Source organism: Eubalaena glacialis, chromosome 13, assembly GCF_028564815.1.
Source record: "Eubalaena glacialis isolate mEubGla1 chromosome 13, mEubGla1.1.hap2.+ XY, whole genome shotgun sequence".
Classification (NCBI taxonomy): Eukaryota; Metazoa; Chordata; class Mammalia; order Artiodactyla; family Balaenidae; genus Eubalaena; species Eubalaena glacialis.
This window is the reverse complement of record NC_083728.1, coordinates 80,261,805-80,288,102: the sequence shown is the minus strand read 5'-3', so window position 1 is coordinate 80,288,102 and position 26,298 is coordinate 80,261,805. Positions and strand designations below refer to the sequence as shown.

General features: G+C 39.2%; 1 pseudogene; it reads left to right on the top strand.

Annotated features, from left to right (window-relative positions):
• Positions 1–2,061: 2,061 nt before the first annotated feature.
• The window catches only part of LOC133104240 (chromobox protein homolog 1-like), a 38,641-nt pseudogene continuing 14,404 nt past the window's right edge, over positions 2,062–26,298 (top strand).

Below are 26,298 nucleotides of genomic sequence, written 5' to 3'. Positions count from 1 at the left end.
CTTTACGTGAAAATGTGAAAGTTCTCTACTTAATAAGGGAAGGGAAAAAGTCATATGCTGAAGTTGCCAAGATCTACCGTAAGAACAAATCTGTCCATGACATTGTGAAGAAGGAAAAAAGAAATTCGTGCTAGATTTGCTGTCCCACCTCAAACTGTAAAAGATATGGCCACAGCACGTAACTGCTTAGTTAAGATAGAAAAGACATTAAATCTGTACAATAAGATATTGGGTGGGCCAAAAAGTTCATTCCAGTTTTTCCGTAAGATGTTATGGAAAAACTGGAATGAACTTTTCGGCTAACCCAATTCTTATGAAAGACCACGTTCATATAACTTTTATTACAGTATATTTTTATAATTGTTCTATTTTGTTATTAGTTGTTGTTAATCTCTTACTGTACCTAATTTCTAAATTAAACTTCATTATAGTATATATAGGGCTTGGTACTATCCGAGGCTTTAGGCATCCAGTGGGGGTCTTGGAATGTATCCCCCTCAGGTAAGGGGTGACTACTGTATATCTAAAAATACATCATTGCCTCACATCCCATTGTTGTGGAATAAATGCAGATTTTACTTTTCAGTGCTCCAGTCAATTCTACTCACTCCCAGAACATGCTAAGAGATCAGATGTGCCTACTTCTTTCTCTGTAGGAAATATTTTGTGGACTGTTCTGTTCAAAAGATTGATTTGGAGGAAAACAATTATTGATGCTATAAAAGTGAATTCCTATGGGTGTCCACATCAACTAAAAGAGCTACGTAATTTTTATTTTGCTGCAAAATAATAAATCATGGTGGGACTTCCCTGGTGGTGCAGTGGTTAAGAATCCGCCTGCCAATGCAGGGGACACAGACTCAAGCCCTGGTCCAGGAAGATCACACATGCTGCGGAGCAACTAAGCCCGTGTGCCACAACTACTGAGCCTGCGCTCTAGAGCCCGTGAGCCACAACTACTGAAACCCGTGCTCTGCAACAAAGAGAAGCCACCACAATGAGAAGCCTGCACACTGCAACGAAGACCCAACACAGCCAAAAATAAGTAAAATAAAATAAATAATTTTTTTTAAATGCACGGTATTAAAAAAAATTTTTTTTAAACCATGGCAGATGTTAAAAATAGGATTTCTACTAAAATATGGAAGCAGAGAAGAAAAGTATTAGAGAGCTTTTTGACTTTATTTCCAGGCAAATAATAGAGATGGATTTTCTTGATGTCTTATTTATATATTGCCTCAATAGAGTGTTGGAAGGGTTCTTGGAGCAGATGATGGGGTTTCTAGAATCATCCCTGCCCTGATCCTCCCCAGCATCTCTCAGGAGATGTGTAACCAGAGCAAAGCAGGGTCTGAGGCCATGGGTTACTGAGGGCTGCCTTGGCACACCTTGTAGAGGGAGGGGCCGCTGGGGCCTCTTGGAACATTCTCCTGCCAGAGCCTTGGTTACCAGACTGCTCCTGAGTCCAAACATCCCAATCCTGAACAGCTTCCAAGAAAACTAAACTGCCTAAGGGGAACTGTTGTAAAATTTCCAGTTGACTGAAATGTGCATTTACGAGTGACAGAACTTTGGGGTTTTCTTGAGAAACCCTAACGCAGACTGTTGCTGTCCATCAAACGCTGGGCCCAGCTGGACTAGCGGTGAACGCCCATCTTCACAGGAGCCAACTCCCCTTCCAGGAGAGTAGCAACCGGTGTCGGGGGCCCAGAACATCTGCCCCCTCCTTCCCGCTGCTTCACCAGGAGGGAGGAGGGCCTGTGGGGTGGAGGGGCTCCTGGAGGGAGATGGGCCTGTGGGGTGGAGGGGGTCCTGGGGTCAGAAGGCAGGTTCCAGCACTGCCAACCACCAGCCTCAGCAACCTCTTGCTTCCCATGGGGGATTCTCAGTTGATCCCCTGGGGGATGGGGATTAGAATCTCCAGACTCCCTTTCATGAGAAACAATGTTACGTGAAAGCCATTTTGAACTTGGAACATGTTGGTAATAATTTATGAGCCCTTTAGCCTCTGCCCCAACTTGTCCCCACACAGCTCACAGGGAATAACAAAAACATGGGGCGATGACACAGCACAGCACCGAGCTGGACCTTCCATCCCCAGTCCCTGAGGAATCCACTGCGCTGGTAAACACTGAGTGTCCCTGGAGAAGCCCCCGTGGTCCTCAGGCCACCTGCAAAGCCACCTTGAAGGCCGAACACACTTTTTCATGGTCAGTCTTCATTCTAATCCCCAGCCTTCAGGAAGTCCTGTGATGACCAGAGACAGGAAACTGAGTATCACATCAGGTCACAGATATCACAGGCTTATATGAGAAAAAGACCAAAAAAGGAGACCCTAAAGAAGAAACATGATGTCCTGAGGGAACTGTGTCTTCCCAGGGCAGAGAACACACCTGTGAGCCCAGACACCTGAGGTCAGCAGAATGTCCCACCCAGGTGAGCACTATAGAGAGAAAAGGACGTCGATTTTTTGCAAAGAGAATCCCTGCCCCTTGACCTTTGCTCACCCCACTAGTCTCAGAACTCAGGTTACTCCTACTAGAACTCGATGCAAACAGCCCGAGCCTTTTCCCATGAAATGATCCATAAACATATTTCATGAGCAGATCCTCAAACCACCCTGAAAAGAGAAACTCAGGCACGCATGGAAAAATGCACGACACCTCAAGCCAGAAATGAGGCTGAATCACCATGAAGCATGCTCACGGTGAGGGGGAAGTAAAGGACACCAGACATTTCCAAATCTTGTGCAATGTTCAGATAAATCATCTCGACTTCATCCCTGTAGAACAAGTCAGTGATTATACTTGCTGTTCCAAAAAGTCTGGCATCTAATCTCCATAATTTTGCTTTAAAGCTATTATTTTGCCCTTAATAATATTCCTGAAATGATCTCAGCTTTGGTGGTGCCCACTTTGGATTTTTTATTAGTTTAATAGGTCTAGTATTTCTTTGCCCACGAAGTTTGTGAGGACATTTTCATATTTCACATAAACTGGGTCTCCCGTGGAAAAGGGGTCGATAGCAGCAATGTTGCCACAGCTGCACTCATGCCCTATAATTCTGTCTCTGTTTTATAGTGCTTAATGATTATTAAATACTAAAATAAGAATGCCACCAACAGTTTCAGGAGGGTTTGTTATCTCTGCACTGTGTACTAGATAAGCATAACTTTTTAAAGAATTATGAATCCGATGTGTCCCAAAGAGTTTCCAAGTAGCAACATTAACTTCATGTTTAATATCACAAAAACAAAAGTACAGATCAAACAGACCTGGTTCTATCACTTATTAGCATGAAGCCTCCAGAAGGTTCCTTAACTTCAGTAAGTCATGGTTTTATCACTTAAAAAAAGATGGAGTTCTCATCTTTGGACAAAAGTCTCTACTGAAGGCCTCTTTTGTAGTCATTTTTACCTTGATGTGATTGTCATTATCAAGGCCACTTGCATATCATGGAATCAGGCCCAGGGCTGGATGGGCCATTCCATAATAACCAGACAGCAGGTACCAGGTACTATTTTCTCAGCATCCACTGCAGGCCGGGCACAGGGCTGAGAACTTCGCACCCATCTCATTTAACCATGGCAACCCTTTGGAGGTAGTTTATAGCGTCATCCCCACTCTGCAAATGACGAATTCAAGTAAGCTTGAGGGTAAGTAATTCCTTCAGGAAGCAACTGTGCAGGATCAAATGGCGATGTCCGATTTGCGGTCCATGAATATTGGATCGTGATTGTGATGACTGTAAGAGCTGAGTTCTTTGCCTTGCTTTACTTGTCACTAAATGATGATGGAGCCCCCAGCTTTGGGGCTCACAGCCTGGATTGGAGTCTTTGCTCACCCCGCCTACCAGTGATGTGACACTGGACAAGTCTCCCAGCCTCTGTAAGCTTCGGTTTCCTCACTGACAAAATGGCAACGATGGTCATAATTTGTAACACACTAGGGCTGTTGTGAGGATCAAAACTAAATGATACATATAAAGCACGTGCACAGTCCTGGCACATAGTAAGCAATCAATGAATGGTGATTATTATGATTCTTACTCATTATCATGATTTTATTCAGCCCAAATTTGAGAAATAAGCACTCATCCTCTGTTTTAAAAAATTTATTAAAGTACAGTCGATTTACAATGTTGTGTTAATTTCTGCTCTACAGCAAAGTGACTCAGTTATTCATATATATACATTCGTTTCCATTATGGTTTATCCCAAGACATTGAATATAGTCCCCTGTGCTCTACAGTAGGACCTTGTTGTTTATCCATTCTGTGTATAATAGTTCGCATCTGCTAATCCCAAATTCTCAATCCAACCCTCCCCCACTCCCCCTCCCCCCCAACCTTGGCAACCACAAGTCTGTTCTGTTTGTGAGTCTGTTTGTTTGTAGATAAGTTCATTTATGTCATATTTTAGATTCCACATATAAGTGATATATAATATTTGTCTTTCTAACTTCACTTGGTGTGATAATCTCTAGGTCCATCCATGTTGCTGTGAATGGTATTATTTCATTCTTTTTTATGACTCAGTAGTATTCATTTGTATATATACCACATCTTCTTTATTCATTCATCTGTTGATGGACATTTAGGTTGTTTCCATGTCTTGGCTATTGTGAATAGTGCTGCTATGAACATAGTGGCGCGTGTATCTTTTTGAATTATAGTTTTCTCCAGATATATGCCCAGGAGTGGGATTGCTGGATCATATGGCAACTCTATTTTTAGTTTTTTGAGGAACCTCCATACTGTTTTCCATAGTGGCTGCACCAGCACTCATGCTCATAATCTAAATAGGTGTGATCCTTATTTATTTGACAAATCTGAGCCTATATTTTGATTCAGTTCAATGAGTATTTACTAGGCATCTACTAAGTGCCTAGCATGGTGAAGAATTTTTAAAAGGCATGCAGGCCTTTCTCACAAGAGTCTGATGCCTGAGAAAAAACAAGGTTTATACCACAAAAAAACAATGCCTAGCAAAGAGAGGGCATCCTGTGATATATTTAAAAGTATGAAACTGGACAGAATCTAAGCCAAAAATATGGTGCAGAAAATAAGGAGAGAAAACGAAGGCTTTTAGGAGGAGATGGTAGTTAAGAAACAAGAACAGGTAGAGTTAAGGCCGAGGGGAAGGTGAAGAGGATGTTTAGCTGCAGCACTGGACCCCTTCCTGGCCATCAGGAATGACCCCTTGGGCCTCTGTCCCTAAGTTTCACAAAGCACAGGAGACCCACCCAACACATGGTGGTCCTGAAGATATTTACTCTGAGGCAGCAGCTCCACCTGGGTGAGAAAGCCAGGCTCATGAAAGCTAGTTGCCATTCAGTAAAGGAAGAAAAGCTGCATGCAATACTAGTGCCTGTGGGGGACTTCTGCTGATAGGCACCGGGCCTGAGGGTGCATCCTTCATCCAGGAGGTAGGCTTGCTCGGAGGGCCAGAAGTCAGAGTACTGGATGAAACCAGACAGACGCAGGCCAGGCTGGTCTCCTAGGACTGTCCTCTGTTTCCTAAGTTATCTCAGAGCCGTCTCCTTGAGCAGCTCCCAGAGCAAGTGCCTTCAAACCTTTTAAACCACAACCCGAATAAGAAGTACATTTTACATAATGACCTAACACATACTTATACACGCATGTAAGTGAAACGGAAATAAGAGTTTCATGAATTGAATACATGTGATACACTTCAATCTTTTCTATCCTGCTGAATGTATTTATTCATTTTAAAATTGAAGTAACATTGGTTTATAACATTATGTAACTTTCATGTATACAACATTACATTTCTACTGCTGTATACCCTACCATGTTCTCACTACCAAATATTTAGTTTCCACCCGTCACCATACAGTTGATCCCCTTTCCCTAGTTCACCCTCCCCTGTGCTCCTTCCCCTCTGACAACCACTACTTTGTTCTCTGTATCTACACGTTTGTTTGGTTTGGTTCGTTCATTTATCTTATGTTTATTTTTTTATATTGCACATATGAGTGAAATCCTGTAGCATTTGTTTTTTCTGTCTGACTTATTTCACTTAGTATAATAACAAGTTCCACCATGTTGTTGCAAATAGAAAGATTTCATCTTTTTATGGCTGAGTAGTATTCCGTTGTGTCTGTGTGTGTGTGTGTGTGTGTGTGTGTACACATATACACATATATATACCACATCTTCTTTATCTATTTACCTGTTGATGGGCACTTAGATTGTTAGCATATCTTGGCTATAGTAAATAAGGCCTCCATGAACATAGAAGTGCATGTATCTTTTCAAGTTAGTGTTCACATATTCTTTGGCTAATACCCAGAAGTGGGACAGCTGGATCATATGGTGGTTCTATTCTGAATTTTTTGAGGAATCTCCATACTGTTTTCCATACTGGCTGCACCAATTTACATTCCCACCAACACTGCACAAGGATTCCCTTTTCTCCACATCTTCACCAATAGTTATTTCTTGACTTTTTAATAATAGCCATTCTAACAGGCATGAGGTGGTATCTCAGTGGGGTTTTGATTTACATTTCCCTAATAGTGATGTTGAACATCGTTTCATGTACCTGTTGGCCATATGTATGTCTTCGCTGGAAAAATGTCTATTCAGCTCCTCTGCCCATTTTTTAATCAAGTTGTTTGTTTTTTGTTATTGTTGAGTTGTATGAGTTCTTTATATATTTTGGATATTAACCTCTCATTGGATATATCATTTGCAAATATCTTCTCTCATTCCGTAGGTTGTCTTCCATTTTGTTGATGGTTTCCTTTGCTGTGCAGAGCTTTTTAATTTCATGTAGTCCTGATTGTTTATTTTTGCTCTTGATTCCCTTGCCTGAGGAGACATAGCTAAAAAAGATATTGCTAAGACCTATGTGAGAGCGTATTGCCTATGTTTTCTTCTAGGCGTTTTATGGTTTCAGGTCTTACATTCAAGTCTTTAATCCATTTTGAGTTGATTTTTGTGTATGGTGTGAGATAGTGGTTTAGTCTTATTTTTTGCATGTGACTGTCCAGGTTTCCCCACACCATTTATTGAAGGGACTATCCTTTCTCCACTGTATGTTCTTTGCTCCTTTGTCAAATATTAGTGTCTATATATGCATGGGTTTATTTCTGGGTTCTCAATTCTATTCCATTGATTTATGTATCTGTTTTTCTGCCAATACCATGCTGTTTTGATTCCCGTGTCTTTGTAATACAGTTTGAAATCAGGGAGTGTGATTCCTCCAGCTTTGTTCTTTTTTTTTCAGGATTGCTTTGGCTATTCAGGGTCTTTTGTGGTTCCACATACATGTTAGAATATTTTGTTCTACTTCTGTGAAAAATGTCCTTGGGATATTGATAGGGAATGCATTGAATGTGTAGATTATAAAAATGTCCTTATCACCTAAGAAAATGTTAATTCTTCGAATCCAAGAGCACAAATATCTTTCCATTTATTTTTGTCTTCTTTAATTTCTTTTAATAATGTCTTATAGTTTTCAGTGTACAGGTCTTACATCTCCTTTTTTGCAATTGTAAATGGGATTGTTTTCTTAATTTCTCTTTCTTCTAGCTCATTGTTAATGTATAGAAGTGCAGTAGATTTTTGTATGTTGATTTTACTGTATTTATTATTTCTAATAGATTTTTGGTGGAGTCTTTAGGGTTTTCTGTATATAAAATCATGTCATCCTCAAACGGTGATGGTTTTACTTCTTCCTTTCCAATATGAATGTCTTTTTTTTTTTTTTTTTGACTAATTGCTCTGGGTAGGACTTCCAATACTAAGTTGAGTAAGAGTGGCAAGAGTGAGCATATTATTCTTCTTCCTGATTTTAGAGGGATAGCTTTCAGTTTTTCACCATTGAGTTAGCTGTGGTTTTATCATATATGGCCTTTATTACATTGACATACATTCCTTCTATACCCACTTTATTGAGAGTTTTTAATAATAAATAGGCATTGAATCTTGTCAGATGCTTTTTCTGCATCTGAGATGCATATGAGATGATCATGTGGTTTTTATCCTTTATTTTGTTAATGTGCTGTATCATGTTGATTGATTTGCAGGTGTTGAACTATCCTTGCATCTCTGGGGTAAATACCACTTGATTATGGTGTGTGATCCTTTTAATGTATTGTTGTATTTGGTTTGCTAATATTTTGTTGAGGATTTTTGTATCTGTGTCTATCAGAGATACTGGCCTGTAATTTTCTTTTTTGTGTGTTGTCCTTGTCTGGTTTTGGCCTCATAAAATAAATTAGGAAGCGTTCCCTCCTCTTCAGTTTTTTGGAAGAGTTTGAGAAGGGTAGGTATTAAATCTTCTTTGAATTCACCTGTGAAGCTGTCTTGTCCTGATCTTTTGTTTTGGGGGAGCTTTTTGTTTACTGTTTCAATCTTGGTACTAGTGATTAGTCTATTCAGATTTTCTATTTTTTCATGGGTCAGTCTTGGGAAATTGTATTATTCTAAGAATTTGTCCATTTCTTCTAGGTTGTACAATTTCTTTGGCTTATAACTGTTCATAATATTCTCTTATAATCTGTTATATTTCTGTGCTATTCATTGTTATTTCTCCTCTTTTGTTTCTGATTTTATTTATCACAGAATTCTCTCTTTTGCTTAGCGAGGCTAGCTAAAAGTTTGTTAATTTTGTTTATCTTTTTTTAAAAAATAGCTCTATTGTCTCTTTAGCTTCTATTTCATTTATTCCTCTTTTTTTAATAGATCTTTATTGGAGTATAATTGCTTCACAATACTGTGTTAGTTTCTGTTGTACACCACAGTGAATCAGCCATATGCATACATATGTCCCCATATCCCCTCCCTCTTGAGCCTCCCTCCCGTCCTCCCTATCCCACCCCCCTAGGTCATTGCAAAGCACTGAGCTGATCTCCCTGTGTTATGCTACTGCTTCCCACTAGCTAACTATTTTACATTCAGTAGTGTATATATGTCGATGCTACTCTCACTTCGCCCCAGCTTCCCCTTCCCACCCTGTGTCCTCAGGTCCATTCTCTATGTCTACATCTTTATGCCTGCCCTGAAATTAGGTTCATCAGTTCATCACCATTTTTTTTTTTTAGATTCCATATATATGCGTTAGCATACAGTATTTGTTTTTCTCTTTCTGACTTACTTCACTCTGCATGACAGTCTCTAGGTCCATCCACCTCACTACAAATAACTCAGTTTCATTTCTTTTTATGGCTGAGTAATATTCCACTGTATATATGTGCCACATCTTCTTTATCCATTCATCTGTCGATGGACATTTAGGTTGGTTCCATGTCCTTGCTACTGTAAATAGTGCTGCAATGAACATTGTGGTACATGTCTCTTTTTGAATGATGGTTTTCTCAGGGTATATTTCATTTATTTCTTTTCTTATCTTTATTATTTCCTTCTGTCTGCTGACTTTGGATTTCATTTGTTCTTATTTCTCTAGTCCTTTAGGTATAAGTTTAGATTGTTTCTTTTTAATATTTATTTATTTATTTATTTATTTGGTTGTGCCAGGTCTTAGTTGAGGAACGCGGGCTCCATAGTTGTGGCATACAAACTCTTATTTGTGGCATGCATGTGGCATCTAGTTCCCTGACCAGGGATCGAACCCAGGCCCCCTGCATTGGGAGTGTGGAGTCTTATCCACTGCGCCACCAGGGAAGGCCCAAGGTTAGATTGTTTATCTGAGATTTTTCTTGTTTCTTGAGGTAGACCTGTACTGCTATAAATTTCCCTCTGAGTACTGCTTTTGCTGCATCCCATAGATTTTGGTGTGTTGTATTTTCATTTTTATTTGTATTTGGGTAATTTTTTATTTCCCCTTTGATTTCTTCATTGAACCAGTAGTTGTTCTATAGCATGTTGTTCAACCTCCACATATTTATAATTTTTCCACCTTTCTTCTTGTAGTTGATTTCTAGTTTCATACCATTGTGTGTTGCTGTCAATTTCTACCTTTAGGTCTATTAAGCACTTTTTTAATATGTTTGGTATCCCTATGTTAGATACATATATATTAATTACTGTTATGTCTTCTTGATGAATTGTCCCCTTTATCATTATATACTGTCTATGTTTGTCTCTTGTTACCTTTTTTGGCTTTAAGTGTATTTTGTCAGATGTAAGTATGGCTACACCCACTTTCTTTGGGCTTCCATTTCCTTGAAGTATCATCTTCCATCCCTTTGCTTTTAGCCTGTGTTTCTCTTTAGAGCTGAGGTTAGTCTCCTGGAGGCAGCATATAGTTGCATCTTGTTTTGTAATCCATCCAGCCACTCTGTGTCTTTTGACTGGTGAATTCAATCCATTTACATTTTGGGCGATTATTGATAGACGAGGACTTAGTACTGCCATTTTATCTTTTCTGGTTGCTGTGCACCTTCACTGTTGCTTTTTCCTTGTGTTTCTCTCTGCCATTTTGGTTTGGTGGGTTTTTTATGATGTTTTCTCAGTTTCTTCTTTTTTAATGCTTTGTGTCTCTTCTCTAGATTTATATTTTGTGGCTACCATGGGATTTTTATAAAATGTCTCATAAATAAAATAGTTCTTTTTCTGCTGATAATACCTTATGTTCATTTACCTATATAGGTTCTGTCCTTTCCTTTTTCCCTTTTGTGTTTTTCTTGTCTCAAATTATCCCTTTTTATTCTGTGAGTATGTTACCAAATTGAAGTAGCTATAGTTACTTTTCTACTCCCCTCTTTTAACCTTTATGCTATAATATAGTGTTTAAAAACCAATTCTGATACAGAGTTGCAATTTTCTGATTGTCTATTTATCACCTTAATCAATGTTTTGTGTAGTTTTGCCTTTTTGTTTCTGGTAGAATTTCTTCTAACATTTCTTGTAAGATAGGTCTAATGTTGATGAATTCTCTCAGCTTTTGTTTGTCTGGAAAAGTCTTTCTTTCTCCTCCACATCTGAATGATAACTTTGCTGGATAGGGTATTCTTGGGTGGCAGTTTTCATCTTTCAGTATTCTGAGACTGTCATTCCATTCCCTCCGGACCTGCAGAGTTTCTGCTGACAAACCTGCTCATAGCATAATAGGGGTTCCTTTGTAGGTTACCATCCTTTTTTCCTTGGTTGCCTTGAAAATTCTTTGTCATTGACTTTTGACAATTTTAATGTAGTGTGTCTTGTAAAAGGCCTTTTCGCATTGAGGTTATTAGGTGTTCTCTTAGCTTCATGAACTTATATATCCAGTTCCTTCCCCAGGTTTGGGAAGTTCTCAGCTATTATTTCTTTAAATAAACTCTCTGATCCCTTCTCCCTCTCTTCTCCTTCTGGGACACCCATTACCCTAATGTTGCCCTTCCTAAAAGAATTGAATATCTCTCATAGAATTTCCTCATTTTTTAATATCTTATTTCTCTTTCCTCTTCTACTTATATCATTTCTAGATTTCTATCTTTGAGCTCACTAATTCTCTCTTCCATATGGTCTGCTCTATTTCCAGTGCTTTCTGATGCATTCTTCATCTCATTTACTGAGTTCTTCAGCTCCTGAATTTCTGTTTGGTTCTTTTTAGAATTTCACTCTTCTGGGTTAAGTATTCCTTCTGTTCATTAGTTTTATTCCTGAGCTCATTGCACTGCCTTTCTGAGTTTCTTGTATCTTATTGAGTTTCTTCTGGCAGTTATTTTGAATTTTAGATCACAATATTCCATCAGTTTAAGATCGGTTTTTGGAGAATTGTAAGTTTCATTTTGTGGCACGGTGTTACTGTGGTTCTTCATGGTGCTTGATGAGTTGTCCCTCTGCTGGTGCGTTTGAAATAACAAAAGCATTTTTATTTGATTCTAAAGAATCATCCGGTAAAAATTTAGAGGCCATTCTTTTGTTTCTCAGTAGGTGGCGCTATAGCACAAGTTTTTGGTTTCTCTTACCTGAGTTGCTTCTGTTCATATTTGAAAGTTTGCACTTTCCACTGTCCACAGCCTCTGTCAGAGGTGTTGCCCTGTGCCCTTGCTGTTGCTTCTTGTGCCTCTGGGGTCTTAGGTACCTAGCTGCTCTCAGTGACTCTGGCATCACTGCCTAGGGCACTTGGATAGTGAGCTCTTTTTGCCATGACTGAGATCCCCTGATTCACAGGCTCTGCTGCTGCTGCTGTGGGTGTGTGAGGGTGAGGAGGTAGCCAGGATAGTGGGGGCACCTCTGCTGTGTCAAGTGTTGTAAGGTTTGTAGGTTCCACCACTGTGGGGCATGGGAGTTGGGGCCAGAGTTGTGGGCACCTCAGCAGCTGGAAGAATGGGTCCCAGGCTCCACTGCCACTGCTCCCTAGTTACCTGTGGCCACAGGTGCCTTGCTGCCTGAAGGCTGGAGTCATATGCACCGCCGCCCCTGATGCTACCAGGTTCTCTGGTGCTGTGGGCTTAGCCGTCCTAGCCAGAAGGCCAGGGCCGCCGACACCACCTCCAGGTTCCCTGGTTCCACCTCCTCTATGTGTTCCACTCCACCCACCTTCAGACGTACAGACGTGTGGAATTCTCTGGAACCTTGTTGGGCAGAGGTATCTTTGTGGAGTTGTAGATGGTCTACTGGGTGTAGAGTGAAAGGGAGAGACAGAGGGAGTCTTTCAATCTGCCATGCTGCTGATGTCACTCTCCCACCATTCTACATTTTGCCTCTATTGTTTTGACTGTTCTAAGCTCTGCACACAAGTAGAATCATGTAGTATTTGTCTTTTTGGGACTGGCATATTTTCCTTAGCAAAATGTCCTCAAGTTTCATCCACTTTGTAGTAGTATATGTCAGAATTTCCTTCTTTTTAGATGATGGATATTTCATTGTATTATATGCCACACTTGGGTTGCTTCCACAGATTTCCCGGTCCCAGAGTCCCAATGCACAGCAGCATATAAAGGTTCAGAGACATCCAGGAGTTAGGAAACCGTGTTTATAAATTTTAAACATATGTCTGTGTATAGGCAGAGACAAGGACTCCTCCTCCTCCTCTTTGACTTCTTCCTCCTTCTCCTTACTTTTTTTTTTTTTTAAAGATTTATTGATTGATTGATTGATTGCTATATTGGGTCTTCGTTTCTGTGCTAGGGCTTTCTCTACTTGCGGCAAGCGGGGGCCACTCTTCATTGCGGTGTGCGTGCCTCTCACTGTCGCGGCCTCTCTTGTTGCGGAGCACAGGCTCCAGACGCGCAGGCTCAGTAGTTGTGGCTCACGGGCCTAGTTGCTCTGCGGCATGTGGGATCTTCCCAGGCCAGGGCGCAAACCCGTGTCCCCTGCATTAGCAGGCAGATTCTCAACCACTGCGCCACCAGGGAAGCCCTTCTCCTTACTTTTTAAACATACCTACTAAAACACTGCCCTGCCCTGCTCTTTTTTTGTGTGGTAAAAAAACACATAACATAAATTTACCCTCTTAATTTTTAAGTGTATTGTATAGTATTGTTAACTATATGCACATTGTTATACAACAGATCTCAATAATTTTTTTCATCTCACATGACTGAAACTATTGTAAACAGTGTTGCAATGAACATAGGGGTGCATATATCTTTTCAAATTAGTGCTTTAGAATTCTTTGGATAAATACCCACAAGTGTGATAGCTGGATCACCTGGTAGTTCTTTTCTTAATTTTTTGATGAATCTCCATGCTGTTTCCATAGTAGTAACACCGAATCACATTCCCACCAACACTGTATGAGGGGGTCCCTTTTCTCCACATCCTCACCAACGCTTGTTATTTCTTGCCTATTTGATAATAGCCATTCTAACAGGCATGAGGTGATTGCTAATTGGGGTTTTGATTTGCACCTCCCTAATAATTAGTGATGTTGAACATCGTTTCCTGTGTGGGAGAAGCGACAGGATTCAAGGGAGGATGGAGACTTAGTCTTGGAACAGACAGGAATCTGGCACCTTTGTGGGGGACGGTCAATAGTAGGAACTGCTCAACAGTCCTGCCTTGGAGCTACTGCCAGAGTGGCTTTAGCCGTTTTTCTACCCTGTGTCACTGCCTTTGAGATGTGCGGTGCCATGACAGATATACTGACCAGCTACATGTAGATCACATGTCAAGCCCTTGGCTGGGAGAGGGGAGAGAAAGTGACCAGTGAAGGGACCACATGGGTTTCTATAGCAGAATGGCAGGTGACTTGGATTTGCCATCCCAGCAAGACGACACACAGTGGCAGAGAGGCGTTCCACTTTGGGAAATGACACTTTCTCCACATGAGCATTATACAGCATTCATCAGCAAAATATCTTTGTGTGCCTACAAGGGATGTGGTAGGAAACAAAACCAAGAGAGTCCCTGCCGTCGTAGAAAGGAGACACAAAATAAACGAGTGTGGTGGTCTTAAAACATGGCCCCAGTTCTCTGGTGCTCCTCTCAGGGAGAGGTGGAGTTGATACCTCTCCGCCCTGAATCTGGGCGGGCCCGGGGTTGCTTCAGCCAATAGAGAACGGCACAAGTGACCTCCCAGACTAGCTCATAAAAGGCCATGTCTCTCGGAACACTTGCTCTTCTGACTCTTCTTGCGGACGCACCTGTAAGTGCGCTCAGAAGCGCAAACCAGGTGGAAAGGCCACATGGTGGCACTGTACGCACAGTCCCACGTGAGCACCGTCTTCCAATGGGCACAGCGCAGGAATCCAGACACGTGATTCTAGCCCCCAGCCATCGAGGTCACCCCCGACATCGTGGAACAGAGGCAATTCATCCTTGCTGTGCCCTGTCCAAATTCTGACCCAGAGAATTCGTGAGCGCGGCAGAATGGCTATTGCCTCACCAAGTTTGGGATGGTCTGTTACGGAGCAGTATATATTCAGAACAAGCAAATATATAACGTTAGTGTTATGCAACGGCAGTGTTATAAAGAAAAGAAAAGCAGGGGAGGGGAAGTGCTGACGAGCAAAGTGGAAAATGAAGTGACTTCAACCAAAGCTGTTAAGGAAGAAAAAAAGCGAGCCAGGACGAGGGGCAGAGCAAGAACTGAGAACCGTGACTGGTGGCGTCCAGGAGGGTGTAAAGCTGCCGAGCGCTGCTTGCCTCGGGCTCGCAGCTTCCCAGGGTGGCCCCTTCCTACCGGCCTGAGCACAGAGAAGCACACATTGTGGCTCCTAAATTCAGGCCAGCTGCTTCTCTGGGGGAACTCAACCAAATTTTTATAATTCATTTTTGTCTAATCCTGGGTAATTTAAGGGATCTTTACGGGCACTCTTGACCAAAGGCAATTTTCCTACCCACTTTTTAATTTACTTTTTTGCACAGGGTATAAAATTTGAAAGGTACAAAAGTTCCAGAGCAAAAAGTCTCCCTTCCACTCCTCCCCACCCCACTCAGTTACCCTCCCATTGAGGCAACTCTCTTACCAATTTTTGGGGGGCGTCTTTCTAGAAGCGGTCTCAGCATTTACAATCAAACAATAGCAAACAATACCTATCATTCTACGACTTGATTTTTTTTTCACTTATGTCTCAGAGTTTTCTCCAGATCATTCCATAGACATGTTTCTCATTCCTCAACACTTTTTCTTTTTTGCATTGGAATAATTTTAGTTTTACAGAAAAATTGCAAAGACAATATACAGTTCCCATACACCCTTCACCCAGCTTCCCCTGATATTAACATCTAACAACTGTGGCACATTTGTCAAAACTAAGAAGTTATCATTAGTAAAATACTATTAATGAAATGACATAATTTATTCCAGTTTCACCAGTTTGTCCACTGATAGTCTTTTTCTGTTCCGGAACCCAACCCAGGGTACCCATAACACCTAATCATCGTGTCCCCTTAGTCTTTTCCAATCTGTGACAGTTTCTCAATCTATTTGTATTTTTAGGACCTTAACACTTTTGAAGAATACTAAGTATTTTATAGAATGTCCTTCCATTTTTCTGATGTTTTCTAGTGATTAGAATGGGGTTGTAGATTTTGGGAAAGAATATTCAGAGTGAAGTACCCTTCTCAATGCATCATATTAGGGCCTTAACAGCATGACATTAATGGTGATATAACTTTAATCAGTAGGTTAAGATTGCATCTGCCAGGTTTCTCCACTGTAAAGTTATTATTTTTTCCTTTCTGAGCTCTACTCCTTGGAAGTGGGTCACTCAGTCCAGATCACACACGAGGGGAAAGGAATTAAGCTCCATCTCCCAGAAGGGGGCAGGGAGAATTTACACATATTATTTGGAATTCTTCTGTGTGGAAGATTTGTCCCTTCTCCCCCATTTATTCATCATTCAGTCATGTTTTAAAAATTGAAATATAATTGATTTACAATATTAGTTTCAGATGTACAACATAGTGATTCAAAAAATTTATAGTTTATACTCCACTTAAAGTTCTTATAAAATGTTGGCTGTATTCCCTGTGCTGTACATTACATCTTTGTAGCTTAGTTTCCTTCTATACAGTAGTTTGTGCCTCTTAATCCTCTAAACCCCTTCCCTCTCCCCACTGGTAACCACTAGTTTGTTCTCTGTATCTGTGAGTCTGTTTCTGATTTGTTCATATTCATTCATCAGTTTTGTTTTTTTAGATTCCAAATATAAGTGGTAACATACAGAATTTGTCTTTCTCTGTCTGACTTATTTCATTAAGTATAATACCCTCCAGGTCCATCTATGCTGTTGTAATGGCAAATTTTCATTTTTTTTATTGCTATGTAATATCCTATTGTGTGTGTGTGTGTGTGTGTGTGTGTGTGTATATCACATCTTCTTTATCCATTCATTTGTTGGTAGACGCTTAGGTTGCTTCCATTTCTTGGCTATTGTAAATAATGGTGCTATGAACATTGGGGTGCATGTATCTTCTCGAATTAGTGTTTTCCTTTTCTTCAGATATATGCCCAGCAGTGGGATTGCTGGATCATATGGTAGTTCTATTTTTAGTTCTTTGAGGAACCTCCATACTGCTTTCAACAGTGGTTGCACCAATTTACATTCCTACCAATAGTGTACAAGGGTTCCCTTTTCCCACATCCTCACCAACATTTCTTATTTATGGTCTTTTTGATGATAGCCATTCTGATGGGTGTGAGGTGATATCTCATTGTGGGTTTGATTTGCATTTCTCTGGTGATTAGCAATATTGAGCATATTTTCATGTGTCTGTTGGCCATCTGTATGTCTTCTTTGGAAAAATGTCTATTCAGGTCTTCGGCCCATTTTTAAAATCAGGTTGTTTTTCTGTTTGATATTGAGTTAAATAAACTGTTTATGTATTTTGGATGTTAACCCCTTATCAGTCATATCATTTGCAAATATTTTCTCCCATTCAGTAGGCTGTCTTTTTGTTTTGTCGAGAGTTTCCTTTGCTGTGCAAAAGCTTTTAAGTTTAATTAGGTCCCATTTGTTTATTTTTGCTTTTGTTTCTTCTGCCTTAGGAGACAGATCTAAAAAAATATTGCTATGATTTATGTCAAAGAGTATTCTGCCTACATTTTCTTCTAGGAGTTTTATGGTTTCCAGTCTTAAGTTTAGGTCTTTAATCCATTTTGAGTTTATTTTTGTATATGGTGTGAGAAAATATTTGAATTTCATTGATTTATATGTACCTGTCCAGTTTTCCCAGCACGACTTATTGAAGAGACTGTCTTTTCCGCATTGTATATTTTTGCCTCCAATTAGCTATAAGTGTGTGAGTTTGTATCTGGGCTGTCTATTCTGTTCCATTGATCTGTGTGTATGTTTTTGTGCCAGTACTTTACTGTTTTGATTACTGTAGCTTTGTAGTATAGTTTGAAGTCAGGGAGTGTTATACCAACAGCTCTGTTCTTTCTCAAGATTGCTTTGGCTATTTGGGGTCTTTTGTGTTTCCGTACAAATTTTAGAATTATTTATTCTAGTTCTGTGAAATATGCCATTGGTATTTTGATAGGGATTGCATTGAATCTGTAGATTGCCTTGGGCGGTATGATCATTTTAACAATATTGATTATTCCAGTCCATGAACACATTATACCTTTCCATCTGTGTGTGTCATCTTCAATTTCAGTCTTATAGTGTAACATCGTGACAATGCTCCAAGTGTGCTTGAAAAGAATGTGTAATCTGCTGCTACTGTGTGGAGTTAACTGAATAAACATCAGGTTCAATTTTTGATAGTGTTTTTCAACTCTTCTATCTCCTTATTGATTTTATGTCCTGTTATCCTAATAACTTTTGAGAGTGTGGTATGGAAATTTCCAAATGTAATTTTGAACAAACTGTCTTTTTCTCCATGTAGCTGTCCAGTTTTCCCAGGAAAACATATTGAAGAGAATGTCTTTTCCCCATTGTGTATTCTTGTATCTTTTGTTGTAGATAAATTGGCCATAAGTGCATGGGTTTATTTCTGGGCTCTCTATCATGTTCCATTGATCTATGTGTCTGTTTTTGTGCCAGTACTATACTGTTCTGATTACTGTAGGTTTGCAGTACAGTCTGAAGTTAGAGAGCATGATACCTCCAGCTTTGTTTGTTTGTTTGTTTGTTTGTTTTCCCTCAAGATTGCTTTGACTAGTTGGGGTCTTTTATGGTTCCATATAAATTTTAGGATTATTTGTTCCAGGCCTGTGAAAAATGTCATGGGTATTTTGATAGGAATTGCATTAAATCTGTAGATTGCTTTGGGTAGTAAGGACACTTTAACAATATTAATTCTTCCAGTCTACGATCACAGGACATCTTTCCATTTCATGTCATCTTTCAGTTTCCTTCATCAATGTTTTATAGTTTTCAAAGTATAGGTCTTTCACCTCGTTAGTTAAGTTTGTTCCTAGGTATATATTCTTTTTGATGTGATTTTAAATGGAATTGTTTTCTTATTTTCTCTTTCTGATAGTTGATTATTAGTGTATAGAAAAGCAACAGATTTCTATATATTAATCTTTTTTTATTTTATTTTTGAATTTTACTTATTTTTTTATACAGCAGGTTCTTATTAGTCATCAATTTTATACACATCAGTGTATACATGTCAATCCCAATCGCCCAGTTCAGCACACCACCCCCCCCACCCCACCCCCCCGCTGCTTTCCCCCTTGGTGTCCATACGTTTGTTCTCTACATCTGTGTTCTCAATTTCTGCCCTGCAAACCGGTTCATCTGTAAAATTTTTCTAGGTTCCACATATATACGTTAATATACGATATTTGTTTTCCTCTTTCTGACTTACTTCACGCTGTATGACAGTCTCTAGATCCATCCACGTCTCAACAAATGACCCAATTTCGTTCCTTTTATGACTGAGTAATATTCCATTGTATATATGTACCACATCTTCTTTATCCATTCATCTGTCGATGGGCATTTAGGTTGCTTCCATGACCTGGCTATTGTAAATAGTGCTGCAGTGAACATTGGGGTGCATGTGTCTTTTTGAATTATGGTTTTCTCTGGATATATGCACAGTAGTGGGATTGCTGGATCATATGGTAATTCTATTTTTAGTTTTTTAAGGAACCTCCATACTGTTCTCCATAGTGGCTGTATCAATTTACATTCCCACCAACAGTGCAAGAGGGTTCCCTTTTCTCCACATCCTCTCCAGCATTTGTTGTTTGTAGATTTTCTGATGATGCCCATTCTAAATGGTGTGAGGTGATACCTCATTGTAGTTTTGATTTGCATTTCTCTAATAATTAGTGATGTTGAGCAGCTTTTCATGTGTTTGTTGGCCATCTGTATGTCTTCTTTGGAGAAATGTCTATTTAGGTCTTCTGCGCAATTTTAGATTGGGTTGTTTGTTTTCTTAATATTGAGCTGCATGAGCTGTTTATATATTTTGGAGATTAATCCTTTGTCCGTTGATTCGTTTGCAAATATTTTCTCCCATTCTGAGGGTTGTCTTTTCGTCTTCTTTATGGTTTCCTTTGCTGTGCAAAAGCTTTGAAGTTTCATTAGGTCCCATTTGTTTATTTTTGTTTTTATTTCCATTACTCTAGGAGGTGGATCAAAAAAGATCTTGCTGTAATTTATGTCAAAGAGCGTTCTTCCTATGTTTTCCTCTAAGAGTTTTATACTGTCCAGTCTTACATTTAGGTCTCTACTCCATTTTGAGTTTATTTTTGTGTATGGTGTTAGGGAATGTTCTAATTTCTTTTTTTACATATAGATGTCCAGTTTTCCCAGCACCACTTATTGAGGAGACTGCCTTTTCTTCATTGTATATCCTTGCCTCCTTTGTCATAGATTAGTAGACCATAGGTGCATGGGTTTATCTCTGGGCTTTCTATCTTGTTCCATTGATCTATGTTTCTGTTTTTGTGCCAGTACCATATTGTCTTGATTACTGTAGCTTTGTAGTATAGTCTGAAGTCAGGGAGTCTGATTCCTCCAACTCCGTTTTCTTCCCTCAAGACTGCTTTGGCTATTCAGGGTCTTTGGTGTCTCCATACAAATTTTAAGATTTTTTATTCTAGTTCCGTAAAAAATGCCATTGGTAATTTGATAGGGATTGCATTGGATCTGTAGATTGCTTTGGGTAGTATAGTCATTTTCACAATATTGATTCTTCCAATCCAAGAACATGGTATATCTCTCCAACTGTTGGTATCATCTTTAATTTCTTTCATCAGTGTCTTACAGTTTTCTGCATACAGGTCTTTTGTCTCCCTAGGTAGGTTTATTCCTAACTATTTTATTCTTTTTGTTGCAGTGGTAAATGGGAGTGTTTCCTTAATTTCTCTTCAGATTTTTCATCATTAATGTATACGAATGCAAGAGATGTCTGTGTATTAATTTTGTATCCTGCAACTTTCCCAAATTCATTGATTAGCTCTAGTAGTTTTCTGGTGGCTTCTTTAGGATTCTCTATGTATAGTATTATGTCATCTGCACACAGTGACAGTTTTACTTCTTCTTTTCCAATTTGTATTCCTTTTATTTCTTTTTCTTCTCTGATTGCCATGGCTAGGACTTCCAAAACTATGTTGAATAATAGTGGTGAGAGTGGACATCCTTGTCTTGTTTCTGATCTTAGAGGAAATGCTTTCAGGTTTTCACCATTGAGAATGATGTTTGCTGTGGGTTTGTCATATATGGCCTTTATTATGTTGAGGTAGGTTCCCTCTATGCCCACTTTCTGGAGAGTTTTTATCATAAATGGGTGTTGAATTTTGTCAAAAGCTTTTTCTGCATGTATTGCGATGATCATATGGTTTTTATTCTTCAGTTTGTTAATATGGTGTATCACATTGATTGATTTGCGTATATTGAAGAATCCTTGCATCCCTGGGATGAATCCCACTTGATCATGGTGTATCATCCTTTTAATGTGTTGTTGGATTCTGTTTGCTAGTATTTTGTTGAGGATTTCTGCATCTATATTCATCAGTAATATTGGTGTGTAATTTTCTTTTTTTGTAGTATCTTTGTCTGGTTTTGGTATCAGGGTGATGGTGGCCTCATAAAATGAGTTTGGGAGTGTTCCTTCCTCTGCAATTTTTTAGAAGAGTTTGAGAAGGATGGGTGTTAGCTCTTCTCTAAATGTTTGATAGAATTCACCTGTGAAGCCATCTGGTCCTGGACTTTTGTTTGTTGGAAGATTTTTAATCACAGTTTCAATTTCATTACTTGTGATTGGTCTGTTCATATTTTCTATTTCTTCCTGGTTCAGTCTTGGAAGGTTATACCTTTCTAAGAATACGTCCATTTCTTCCAGGTTGTCCACTTTGCTGGCATAGAGTTGTTTATAGTAGTCTCTTAGGATGCTTTGTATTTCTATGGTGTCTGTTGTAACTTCTCCTTTTTCATTTCTAATTTTATTGATTTGAGTCCTCTCCCTCTTTTTCTTGATGAGTCTGGCTAATGGTTTATCAATTTTGTTTATCTTCTCAAAGAACCAGCTTTTAGTTTTATTGATCTTTGCTATTGTTTTCTTTGTTTCTATTTCATTTATTTCTGCTCTGATCTTTATGATTTCTTTCCTTCTGCTCACTTTCGGTTTTGTTTGTTCTTCTTTCTCTAGTTCCTTTAGATGTAAGGTTAGATTGTTTATTTGAGACTTTTCTTGTTTCTCGAGGTAGGCTTGTATAGCTATAAACTTCCCTCTTAGAACTGCTTTTGCTGCATCCCATAGGTTTTGGATCATCATGTTTTCATTATCATTTGTCTCTAGGTATTTTTTGATTTCCTCTTTGATTTCTTCAGTGATCTCTTAGTTATTTAGTAACGTAGTGTTTAGCCTCCATGTGTTTGTGTTTTTTACGTTTTTTTCCCCTGTACTTCATTTCTAATCTCATAGTGTGTGGTCAGAAAACATGCCTGATATGATTTCAATTTTCTTAAATTTACTGAAGCTTGATTTGTGACCCAAGATGTGATCTATCCTGGAGAATGTTCTGTGCGCACTTGAGAAGAAAGTGTAATCTGCTGTTTTTGGATGGAATGTCCTATAAATATCAATTAAATCTATCTGGTCTGTTGTGTCATTTAAAACTTCTGTTTCCTTATTTATTTTCATTTTGGATGATCTGTCCATTGGTGTAAGTGAGGTGTTAAATTCCCCCACTATTATTGTGTTACTGTCGATTTCCTCTTTTACAACTGTTAGCTGTTGCCTTATGTATTGAGGTGCTCCTATTTTGGGTGCATATATATTTATAATTGTTATATCTTCTTCTTGGATTGATCCCTTGATCATTATGTAGTATCCTTCCTTGTCTCTTTTAACATTCTTTATTTTAAAGTCTAATTTTATCTGATATGAGTATTGCTACTCCATCTTTCTTTTGATTTCCATGTGCATGGAATATCTTTTTCCATCCCCTCACTTTCAGTCTGTATGTGTCCCTAGGTCTGAAGTGGGTCTCTTGTAGACAGCATATATATGGGTCTTGTTTTTGTATCCATTCAGCAAGCCTGTGTCTTTTGCTTGGAGCATTTAATCCTTTCACATTTAAGGTAATTATTGATATGCATGTTCCTATGACCATTTTCTTAATTGTTTTGGGTTTATTTTTGTAGGTCCTTTTCTTCTCTTGTGTTTCCCACTTAGAGATGTTCCTTTAGCATTTGTTGTAGAGCTGGTTTGGTGGTGCTGAGTTCTCTTAGCTTTTGCTTGTCTGTAAAGCTTTTGATTTCTCCATCGAATCTGAACGAGATCCTTGCTGGGTAGAGTAATCTTGGTTGTAGGTCCTTCCCTTTCATCACTTTAAGTATATCATGCCACTCCCTTCTGGCTTGTAGAGTTTCTGCTGAGAAATCAACTGTTAACCTTATGGGAGTTCCATTGTATGTTATTTGTCGTTTTTCCCTTGCTGCTTTCAATAATTTTTCTTTGTCTTTCATTTTTGCCTATTTGATTACTATGTGTCTCGGCGTGTTTCTCCTTGGGTTTATCCTGTATGGGACTCTCTGCGCTTCCTGGACTTGGGTGGCTATTTCCTTTCCCATGTTAGGGAAGTTTTCAACTATAATCTCTTCAAATATTTTCTTGTGTCCTTTCTCTCTCTCTTCTCCTTCTGGGACCCCTATAATGTGAATGTTGTTGCATTTAATGTTGTCCCAGAGGTCTCTTAGGCTGTCTTCATTTCTTTTCATTCTTTTTTCTTTATTCCATTCCGCATCAGTGAATTCCACCATTCTGTCTTCCAGTTCGCTTATCCGTTCTTCTGCCTCAGTTATTCCGCTATTGATTCCTTCTAGTGTAGTTTTCATTTCAGTTATTGTATTGTTCATCTCTGTTTGTTCTTTAATTCTTCTATGTGTTTGTTAAACATTTCTTGCATCTTCTCGATCTTTGCCTCCATTCTTTTTCCGAGGTCCTGGATCATCTTCACTATCATTATTCTGAATTCTTTTTCTGGAAAGTTTCCTATCTCCACTTCATTTAGTTGTTTTTCTGGGGTTTTATCTTGTTCCTTCATCTGGTACATAGCCCTCTGCCTTTTCATCTTGTCTATCTTTCTGTGAATGTGGTTTTTGTTCCACAGGCTGCAGGATTATAGTTCTTCTTACTTCTGCTGTCTGCCCTCTGGTGGATGAGGCTATCTAAGAGGCTTGTGCAAGTTTCCTGATGGGAGGGTGGATGAGGCTATCTAAGAGGCTTGTGCAAGTTTCCTGATGGGAGGGTCGTGTGATTTTTTACCCTTCCTTTTGTTAATGTGTTGTATCACATTGATGGATTTGTGGATATTGAATCATCCTTGCATCCCAGGAATAAATCCTACTTGATCATGTTGTATGATCCTTTTTGTATATTGTTGAATTCAGATTGCTAGTGTTTATTTGAGGATTTTTTTTTTAAAACTTTGGGTTTATTTATTTATTTATTTATGGCTGTGTGAGGGCTTTCTCTAGTTGCGGCAAGTGGGGGCCACTCCTCATCGCAGTGCGCGGACCTCTCATTATCGCGGCCTCTCTTGTTGTGGAGCACAGGCTCCAGACACGCAGGCTCAGTAATTGTGGCTCACGGGCCTAGTTGCTCCGTGGCATGTGGGATCCTCCCAGACCAGGGCTCGAACCCGTGTCCCCTGCATTGGCAGGCAGATTCTCAACCACTGTGCCACCAGGGAAGCCCCTATTTGAGGATTTTTGAATCTATATTCATTAGAAGTATCAGCCTGTAATTTTCCTTTTTTTGTAGTGTCTTTGGTTTGGTATCAAGGTAATGGTGGCAGCATGGAATGAATTTGGGAGTGTTCCCTCCTCTTCAATTCTGAAATAGTTTGAGAAGGAGAGGTATTAGCTCTTCTTTATATGTTTGGTAGAATTCCCCTGTGAAGCCATCCAGTCCTGTACTTTTTTTGAGGGGTGTGGGGGGAGTTTTTCACAAATTCAGTTTTATTGCTAGTAATTGGCCTGTTCCCATTGTATATTTCTTCCTGATTCAGTCAGGGCAGATTGTATGTTTCTAGAAATTTGTTGATGTCTTCTAGGTTGTCCAATTTGTTGGCATTTAACTGTTCATAGTATTCTCTTATTTTTTTGGTATTTCTGTGGTATCAGTTGTTATTTCTCCTCTTTTATTTCTTATTTTGTTTATTTGGGTCCTCTCTCTTTTTTTCTTGATGAGCCTGGCTAAAGGCTTATCAATTTTGTTCATCTTTTTTTAAAAATACAGATCTTGATTTTATTGATATTTTCTATTTTTTTCCTCTATTTTTTCTCTAGTCTTTATTATTTCTTTCCTTCTGCTGACTTTGGGCTTTGTTCTTCTTTCTCTAATTCCTTTAGGTGGTAGGTTAGGTTGTTTCTTTGAGATTTTTCCTATTTCTTGAGATAGGCATGTATAGCTATAAACTTCCCTCTTCAAACTGCTTTTGCTGCATTGCATAGATTTTGGAATGTCCTGTTTTTATTTATTTTTTAATTAATTAACTTATTTATTTTTGGCTGTGTTGGGTCTTCATTGCTGTGCATGGGCTTTCTCTAGTTGTGGCGAGTGGGGGCTACTCTTCGTTGCAGTACATAGGCTTCTCATTGTGGTGGCTTCTCTTGTTGCAGAGCATGGGCTCTAGGTGCGCAGGCTTCAGTAGTTGTGGCACGTGGGCTCAGTAGTTGTGGCTCGCAGGCTCTAGAGCACAGAGCTCAGTAGTTGTGGTGCACGGGCTTAGTTGTTCTGCAGCATGTGGGATCTTCCCTGACCAGGGATTGAACCCATGTCCCCTGCATTGGCAGGCAGATTCTTAACCACTGCACCACCAGGGAAGCCCTTTATTTTGTTTTGTCTTGAGGTATTTCCTCATTTCCTCTGATTTCTTCATTGACCCACTATTTTTTAGTAGCAAGTTGGTTAGTCTCCACGTGTTTATGTTCTTCCCATTTTTCTTCCTTGATTGATTTCTAGTTTTGTACTGTTGTGGTCAGAAAAAGTATTTGATATAATTTCTATCCTCTTAAATATGTTGAGGCATATTTTGTGGTCGAGCCTGTGGTCTACCCTGGAGAACATTCCATATACACTTAAAGCATGTGTATTCTACTGTTTTTGGATGGAGTATACTGTAGACATCTATTAAGTTCTACTTATCTGTGTCATTTAAGGCCACTCTTTGCTTTTTGATTATCTGTCTGGATGATCTGTCCCTTGATGTCATTGGGGTGTTAAAGTCCCCTACTATTATTGCATTATTGTCAGTTTCTCCCTTTATGTTTGTTAATATTTGCTTTATATATTTAGGTGTTCCTATAATAGGTGCATCTATGTTAATGAATGTTACATCCACTTCTTGTACTGATCCCTTTATCATTATATAATGCCCTTCTTTGTCTTTTGTTGTAGACTTTGCTTTAAAGCCTATTTTGTTTGACATAAGTATTGCTACCCCATGTTTCTCGTCATTTCCATTTGCATGAAATATCTTTTTCCACCCCCTCATTTTCAGTCTGTGTGTCTTTAGCTCTGAAG